Below are 9,303 nucleotides of genomic sequence, written 5' to 3' on the forward strand. Positions count from 1 at the left end.
TTATAACTACCTACGTATACTGGTTGGTTATCTACCTTTACGATTTTACTTTATTCCAACTTTATTACAGTATAAATGACAAGATTATGCATATTTAATATGTTCAATTTATATTTTGTTACAAATCTATACTTGAAAATTATTAACAATCTCAAGATAATTGGCATATCTTTTCTTCACATGGTTCTATATGTACTAGAAAGCATCTGTGTGTAAGAGAAAGAGAAGGTGAGTAAATATATAACAGAAAGTGTATGTGTGAAAGAGAGAGACAATGTGTGTGAGGTATATGTGGATACATACATCCACATATATGTATGTATATTAGAGAAAAACTATGTATATTTATGTATACAATAAGATCTAGTTTACTAGCAAAGTTCACATACTCTGTAATAATAGTCACTATTCCCTTGATTAAATCTCTAGAGAAATTCTGCATGCATAACCAAAACATAGGGACCTTTTATTAACATCAGTTCATTTTTCTTCTGCACATCCTGAAACCACCATTCTATTCTGTCCTTTTGTAGTAAGCATTTTGAAATTTCACATCTGAGTAGAACCATGAAGCATTTGTCTGTCTTGGCATGACTTATTTTACATAGCATGGTGTTCACCAGTTTCATAGATGTCATAAACAACAGGACATCCTTAAGACTAGTCGCTAAGACCAGGAATCATTTGAATGTGCTCATCATGGCTTCCTTACTCATTTATTTACTGATGGACATTGGGGTCAGTGTCACAACTCGGGTACTGTGAGCAATGCTGAAATGAACACAGGAGTCAAAACCACATATTTTTAAATTGTCACTAGCATATAAAGGCTGATAAGCAAAGGAAATATTTTCAAAATCTTCCATTGTTCTGGCTCCCAAAATGTCACAAATTGCAATTGATTCTGCTCATGCTCCTTTGATTACACTTTTGTGATGGTTATTTTTAATTATCCACTTGACAAAATCTAGAATTAAAAGGAAGACTGACCTCTGAAGATGTGTCTTAGGGAAAATCTTGATTAGGTTAATTGACATGATGGGAAACCCCATCTTAATTGAGAACAAAGTATTCTCTGAACTCGAATCCCAGACTTGAAAAGTAAAAAGAAAAGAACCAAGCACTTACATGTATGCATTTCTTATTCTCTACTGGCTACAGATCCAAGGTAACCAGCTTCACGTTCAAGGTCCTCACACCGTGACTTCCTCACTATGATGAACTGGAACCTGGGACACTAACCTAGCTAAAGCCTTTAGCTCTTAAGTTGCTTTTGCCAGAGTATTTTGTTACAGCAAACAAAAAAAAGACAAAGACACATATCTCTAAGACATGCCAGTATAGTGTTTTTAATTTAGAAAACTATGGTGTATTTAACTATTGCTTAGGATTTAGTTTGTTTGTCCCTTTTTGTTTTAATATCTGACTTCTTGATTCTACTTTCTTCCCTGGTCTTTTTATGTTTCTGAGATTATATTTTGTGTTCCATCAATAGCATCATGTGACTTCGCTTTCCATGACTATTGCTACCATCTCTCTGCCTCCAACTCTCCTATAGCTGGTAGCAATGTTTTGGTTTTCTCAAGGGTATGATCTTATTTTCCAGCTAACTTATGTTGCCCTGGTACAATCCTCCATAGAGGCAAGGATGCCCATTTATGTATACTATATCTTGTTATTTTATTAATATTGATACTATCTGCTTAAGAACAAGAAATTTAAGTAACGATATGAGGAAGAAATTGGCTGACAGCTCAGGTTTATGTAATCACATGAAAAAAGTGAGATCTAATGTTTTTCTATATTGACTTCAGGCATTTCTTCAAATAGTTTTTTTTCTTTTTTTTTTTGTTTTTCTTTTTTTTTTCTCAAATCGTAATTAATTCACACAGGGATTATAAACACAGAAAGGCAGGATGTGGGGAAAGGAATGGCACTGGAGTGTGGGTGTTCAGGGGGAATACAGATATCTTCAGAACCGAGTATCGGCTAGGTGAAGGTTCAGGGGACAATTCACTATGACTCTGCCTATGACCCGCTTGTCCTTACCTAAGTTGGTATTGTCTGCCAAGGCTACCTATTTACAAGGTCTATGACTATTCAGGCTGGTAAATTTCCACAAAAGCTGCCTGTTGACATTAGCTTATAGCCATCTGTTTCAATGTTTTTCCACTGAGACCCAAGACTTGGTGTTAGTATACATGTATGACAGCCCTATTGCTGATTTTAGGCCTATGGCTGATTTTAGGCCTACAGTGTGTAAGCAGGGCTGCCCCTGACATCTCCTCCCTTCTCTAAATATAGAAGGGCTGTGGCAATTCTAAACTTGTGAAGGCAGGGATAGAGGCCTGACCTCCAGTATTTGAAGGGGACCTTCTAATGGCTCCAGTCCCCTTGTCGTTGTCCAGTGAGGCATGAGGGCCATACTCATCCCTATGTCTTTTTCCTAGAGAGGGGATACTTTTGACATCAACCCCTATGCAGTCAGGCTTGTCCCTCAGGGAACCCAGATAGATATTTTTATCTTTTATTGATATTCCCTTGCAGTGCTTATCCTCACAGCCTAAGCAAGAATTCAGATCGCCAGTCAGAGGGGGTTCTGGGTGGCCCCTCTCTGCTTGATCTAGGGGCAGAAGTCCTCCCTTTTAGGTTGGGTGGAGATGGGTTTTGGAAACACCCTGTATAAAGTAACAACCTCATCTTGAGTCTCGTGGTCTTCCATAGCTAACTTATGATAATGTATTTGAGTAGGTTTTGCTACCAAATTATTTATCTGTTGTATCACAGAGTTAGTCCACCTATTTGAGGGCCAGGGACCAGCAGAAAAAAGCAAAAAGAACCCAAATAATGGTCCCAAAATGGGAGGAAATAGGGTTGACAACCTTGGAGAGGCTGCAAACCACTTCTTGTACCAGCACTCATCTGTCTCTTTCTCTCTCTGATTTTTCTTAGGGCCTTCACTACCAATTTCCTGCTCTCTTTAACCCTCCTTGTCTTGTCTATGTAAAGCAACCTTCTTCTTTGAGGGTTGTACACAGTCAAGAGCTGTATACAGCCTTTTCTATTGTACTAGAGTAAATCAAGTCCAATAGTTTTTTTTTCTAAACACATGTAAAAGCCATCTTTGAGATATATCATTTGTGAGGTTCTCAGAAAGAATAACATAGTGAAGAGGTAAGCCACTTCACTATACCTTATACCTGAATATTGCAGCCATTCCCCCATTTCCATTTTATAGGGAACATGAATTCAGCTAAATATGCATAGGTAGAATTTGATTATGTTAAATAGTTTGTATGGTATTTCTGAGCCACAGAAAAAAGACATAATGAACTTTTATGAATAAGTAGTGGTATCTCTCATATGCATATACATATGCAAGTACACACATATATGCATGCATACTATACATTATACATTATATGCATATATTATATATGTGTATATATATACATATATAACATTTCCTATACACACATAGTGTGTGTGTGCATGTGTGTCTGTGTGTAGCATAAGAAGTACTCAGAATAATTACATGGTAGCCTCATCAATCGAGGACAATTGGACTAATTCCATTTCTATTGCTATTATAAATAGCATGACCAAAACCAACTTGGGTAATATAGGGTTTATTTCATCTTACAGTTCCTAGTTCATCATGAAGGGAATTCAGCTGAGAAACTCTAAGCAGGAACCTGGAGTCAGAACTAAAGCAGAGGTCATGAAAGAATGCTAATTACTGGCATGTTCTCCTTAACCTGTTAAGCCTGCTTTCTTATAATATCCAGTACCACTTGCTCAGAGGTGGTATTGCCAACAGAAAATGACCCACAGATTTGCCTACAGGACAGTTTTATGGAGGCATTTTTCCCAATTGAGGTACCCTCTTTCGAGATAACACTAGCTTGTATAAAATTTACAAAAGAAAAAACAAAACAAAACAAACAAACAAGAAATAAATAACCAGAACCAAAACATAGACAGTCTGGAAAGCAGTGGGTAAGTTCAGAAGTATTACTAATGTAGACATCTTCACCAAATATAAGTCACACCAGATACTGGCTATTTGAGTATTGATAGCATAAACAAGACTATGCCTAAGCAAGTATCATTTAAACATGGGTAAAGAAATAAAGAAACACTGCCCACAGGAAATTAACAGTGTTAAATTTCGATGGATATTAGCAAAAAACTCCAAACTAAGTGAACTTCCTTCTTTTATCTTGCTCTATCTTTAGGGCTACTGAATAAAAATGAATGTTGGAGGGGATGAGTTTTATTTTTTTCCTCCACATGCATATACTGAAAGATCACTTGGCCACAGGATCTTGCTTTTTTTTTCTAAATAGCTTTATTATAAATGAGAAAGTAAGCTTTCCAAAGATATAGACTTATCAGGCTTAAGTGCTTCTTTGGAAAGAGGTAGTAAATGAAAAGCCAATCTGTCACAGGGCTTAAAATGCCATGATGATCTTTATCAATAGCCAAGTCTCGATAAAGAGAGTACTAAGTCACACTCAGGCCAGTACTGCAGGGCAAGCAACAGGAGGCTTAAGAAGACATGTAAATTATTTTTAAATATGCTGATGGGAAAGCAAGAAACTTCAGATAATACTTCTAATAGCAGCTGCCAATGATGCACAGTACAAACTTGGGAAGAAGACAGGAAGTCTGTGTAAATGTCTTCTATGGCTAAAAAGAGTGTACATACCACTGAGATACTTTTTGTCCAGATATTGTAGTTCTGTAGTGGCCAAAGGAACTTGGCCCATTAGAGTTGATTTCTTCTTCAAGCTGAGCAATTCGAAGCACCTGACATCTTAGGGAAACCAACACTAAGATACTTACATACCATTGAATCCCTGTGATAGGAATTGAACTCTGGACAAGAGTTATACTCTAGATGTTGAGAATCCACTTCTATCATAAATTCGACCTCAGAACTGTGTTACAACCAATTTTATGTGTCTATATTATTGAATTCTTTAGTCTCTTTAATCAGTCCAGAATGACAGAAAGTTGGCTTTGTAAATATGAAGTCTATGTGTAACAGAACCACCTGTAGGGAGACAGGATCGTCGAGGATATTAAACAAGCTTACCTCCTCCTCTTCATTGACAAAGTCTCTACATGAGTATCAGCAAACGAAGAGATGAGGCATGTTTCTGGATTTTACCTTCACACCTTAAAAAATAGAACTTGGATTTCAAACCTGTGGCTACCTTACTTTAATTTGCAAAGATAATGTTTTCCCCAGGACATTCACATTCATAAGTAGGTGTGTGTGTGTGTGTGTGTGTGTGTGTGTGTGTATGATGTGTATGTATGTGTGTATATGATGTGTATGTTATGTGCATGTGCATGCACATGTACACACACATATGTGTTTATTTGATTTAGTTTTTATTCTGGATTAAGTTTCTGCAGTCATAAGGTTTTGATTTGCATTACCCTTGGTCTGTTGCAGTGTTTACCATCTTCCTTAGATTCTCATGAGAAATGATAAAGACTCAATGTATTTTGAACTATTAGTGACTATAACAAAGGCTTAAGGACAGCCCAGCATCTTAAAGCATATTTTTTACTAGCAGCAATTTATTCAAAATAGCTATGAATATTCTCCCATAAAATACATAACTGATACTGACCAATAATACCAATTGACATGGGAATGGTAAATACCCAAAATATAACCTTTCCCTTGTTAATGTTTTTTCCATATATTTTAAATTTTTACTAACTGAATGCCATAGAATGTACATTTTTCCCAACCTGTTTCCTATACTGTTTGTATAGAAGTTGATAATTACACACTCAAAACTCAATGACAAAATTTAATGTTGGGGAAAAAATCAAGAATTACAATGCAGAACTAGCTAAGACAGAGTGTGCAGAGATATTTCTTTAAAGAATCCGAACATATCAACACAATAATATGTCTAAGTTCTGAATCTGAAGAAGAATTGGTGTCCTGTGAATGCAAATGCAACATTATAAATGTCCTTAAATTCTCTTTTTCAAATGTGCCTCCTGTTTCCTTACAAATAAGTATATGAAAGAGTCTCTCAAAGGAAGATGAAATTCATTTTTTACATTTTTCCATAAACCACAGGATGCCTTTCTTTTTAGAATGATCATTAAGTTGTACAGACTTTCTGTGAAGAAATAGTTAGACAATTTAAATTTCTAAGGAGTAAAATCTCTTGAAGTTATAGAAAAGTGTCCATGATCTAGATATACAGAACTATGTAAAATGCTTACTTAAAAAGCAAAGAATCTCAGTTCTTATGTTTGATATTTTGTTAAACACTATTGCTTTTCATTACAACTTCACTTTCTATTAATAACAATAATAATGATAATAATGTAATCTTTATATTTCTTAGGTATTTCTTCTTTTCTCCAAGGTTTAGTTTCAACTTCACTTATTGGAGAAAATTTATTACATACAATGGCTCAATTATTTATATAGATATTTTGTCTGGCTGTCAAAACAAATGGATTCACTGATAGGCATTAGTTTAAAAGCTATATAATAATGTCTATAAATATTGTGGTTCAATATATAAATTTTACATGTTAATGCATACAAACAGCTATAAAATATTGTCTGAAGAGTAAGAAAGTAGACTCTAAGCATTTGACATTTGAAAATGATCCCATGTTTTAAGGTTGTGTTTTAGTGAGTTTATTTAAAGTATTAATGAATATGTAGTGTAGAAAATGCCTTCCCATTTGAAATAGTGGAAACAATGGGTCCCTAAGTGTTACCTTTCCACAGTGTCTGAAAACATACCAAGCAAGTTTCCAAGGGGAGGTAATCAATAGTCCTACTCTGCTATTGTACTTACCAAACACAACAGCCAGCAAGCCATGATAGCCCTTCGTGTGCGGTAGTGGCATGTAAATCTACTTGGTAACCAATGACATTACGTGGACCCTCTAAGAAACCACTCCATAAGAAAGAAATAATGCCTTGTACTAGAAACCTACCCAACTATCCAAGACTAGTGAAGTCACAGATCTTGGAAGAGAACGTACAACTGTCACTTTATTAAATCATTGCAATCTTTAATTATACTCTAAATATTTATCCTGATACCCACAGATATGCATAGTCCTCAGCCCTCACCAAGGAAATTTCTCCTTGCAACTGAAAGAGACAATTGCAGAAAACCATAACCAATAGAATGCAGATTTGTAAACAGCAGTGGATATATCTACAACACAATTCTTACAAGTAATTTTCAGTTTGGAACATTGTAGAAATTTTTTGGTTTGTTGTTTGGTTTTGGTTTAGGTTTTGGTGTTTTGGTTTCTCAAGGCAAGATTTTTCTGTGTAACTCTGGCTGTTCTGAAACTTGCTCTGTAGACCAGGCTGACTTCAAACTCAGAGATCTGCCTGTCTCTGCTTCCTAATTGCTGGGATTAAAGGCATGTTCCACCACTGCCGGGCTTTACTCTATTAAGGACAGAAAGTGAATTGGCATCTTGCTTTCCATGAAGACTAAAATTAACCATTATGTAGTAAAAGTTCAATCATCATTTCCAAAATCTTTTGTTGCTGTTTTTCTAATATAGTAATAACTTTATTTGCTTTTATCACTTCAATGTTCACTCACACATATATGGCAAAATCTTCTACAATTAAAAGCTTAACTGTTTTCTCAGATCTCTACTCTATATGTCCCTTAGAATGTTCAGTAATGCTTTAAACTCAATTTAATCCTTAAGGTGAAATAGCATGTCTACCCCTGAAATCAGCTTCCATTGTTAATATTACCATAAGCACTGACCATATATTTCTGAGTGATTGTTGGAAGACATGAGGTATTCCAATTCTATTTCTGCTATATACACCTCATGCAAAGACTGAGATTATAAGAAGATCCATATAGATAGGAAGCTGATGCTCACTGTGGTTTAGCAGAATGAGAGAACATACACCAAAGATATATGAGTGGAAACGTTTTTATAGAATGGAAGTCTACCCAGAGAAAGATAACTATTAAATAATGTTAAGCCAGGTAAAAAGAGCATCTTCTTTAATTGTGAAAATCAAACATGGTTTTAAAATATTATTTCTTTTATTTTTGAGAATATAATATAGTTACAACATTTTTCCTTGCCTTTTCTGTTCCCTAATCTTTCCATTTGCCATTCATTGCTCATTTTTAGATTTATGGTCTCTTTTTTCATTAATTGTTATTATATTCATATACATACATGTAAATGTATACCTATTCCTAAATATGTATTTAGGAATTCCTTAGTTGCCTGTGGTTCTTTCATAATGTTGAAACCTTGTAGCCTTTCCAGCATCCACCTTAACATCCACCTTATTGTTGGTCCTTGATTAGCTCATGTTGGTGAGACTTTATAAGTGGAGCTTCTGACATTACTGGGAATCACAGTCACATAGAAAACTCCCTGATTTTCTGGCTATTATAATCCTTCTGCTGCTGCTTCTGCAATGTTCCCTGACCCTTAGGTGTTTGAGAGTTGTGTTTTAGATATATCCATTGGGACTGGGCTCTACCGTGCTACATTTTATTGATTGTGGTTTTCTGTAATTGTCTCTTTCTGTTGCAAAGCAAAGTTTTCCTTGATTAGGGATGAGAAGTGTACTCATCTGTGAGCATACTGACAAATATTTAGAGTGGGGGTGAGTTTGTGTGTTTATTCATGAGACTTATAAATCAGCTGTTACAGATCATTGTTACCTATTCAGATGAAAAGTAAACATTTACTGTAAAGTACAAAAATACACAGATATAATCCTAATCAACATAAATTTTTATCCATTTTGACCAATAAGAATAGTTAGCATTATATTAATAGCATGGTAAAAGAAAAGATTTAAAGTTCCTATAAAATTGGGCAAATTTCATTTAAAGAACTCTTGCTAATACTGGTGTAAAGTCAGCCAAAAGGCAATGTGGGAGATACTGGGAGCGACAGAAGAACTTGTAATAACAGTATAAAATCGTTTTACATTGTAAAATACAATGGGCAAATTTTAGAAGAATATTACCCTCTCAAATTGATTGCCATACTGTGTCTTCAGTAAATGGGCAAAAACTGAGTGAAGATGTTTATATTTCTCTAAACAATTCCACTTTTCCAAATGGATTCATATTGATTTTTTATGAATGCCTCCTCACAAAAATAATGTGTTTTTGTCTGTTATAACTACCAGTTACCTCTTCCTGTTATTTGTAACGTAGCAATTTTTCAAGAAGAAAATAAACATTCCAAAACAAGGTAGAAAATGCATTTTTAAGAGTCCCAAAACAACAAAGA

The sequence above is a fragment of the Grammomys surdaster genome, unplaced genomic scaffold, assembly GCF_004785775.1.
Source record: "Grammomys surdaster isolate TR1022 unplaced genomic scaffold, NIH_TR_1.0 126153, whole genome shotgun sequence".
In the NCBI taxonomy this organism is placed as follows: Eukaryota; Metazoa; Chordata; class Mammalia; order Rodentia; family Muridae; genus Grammomys; species Grammomys surdaster.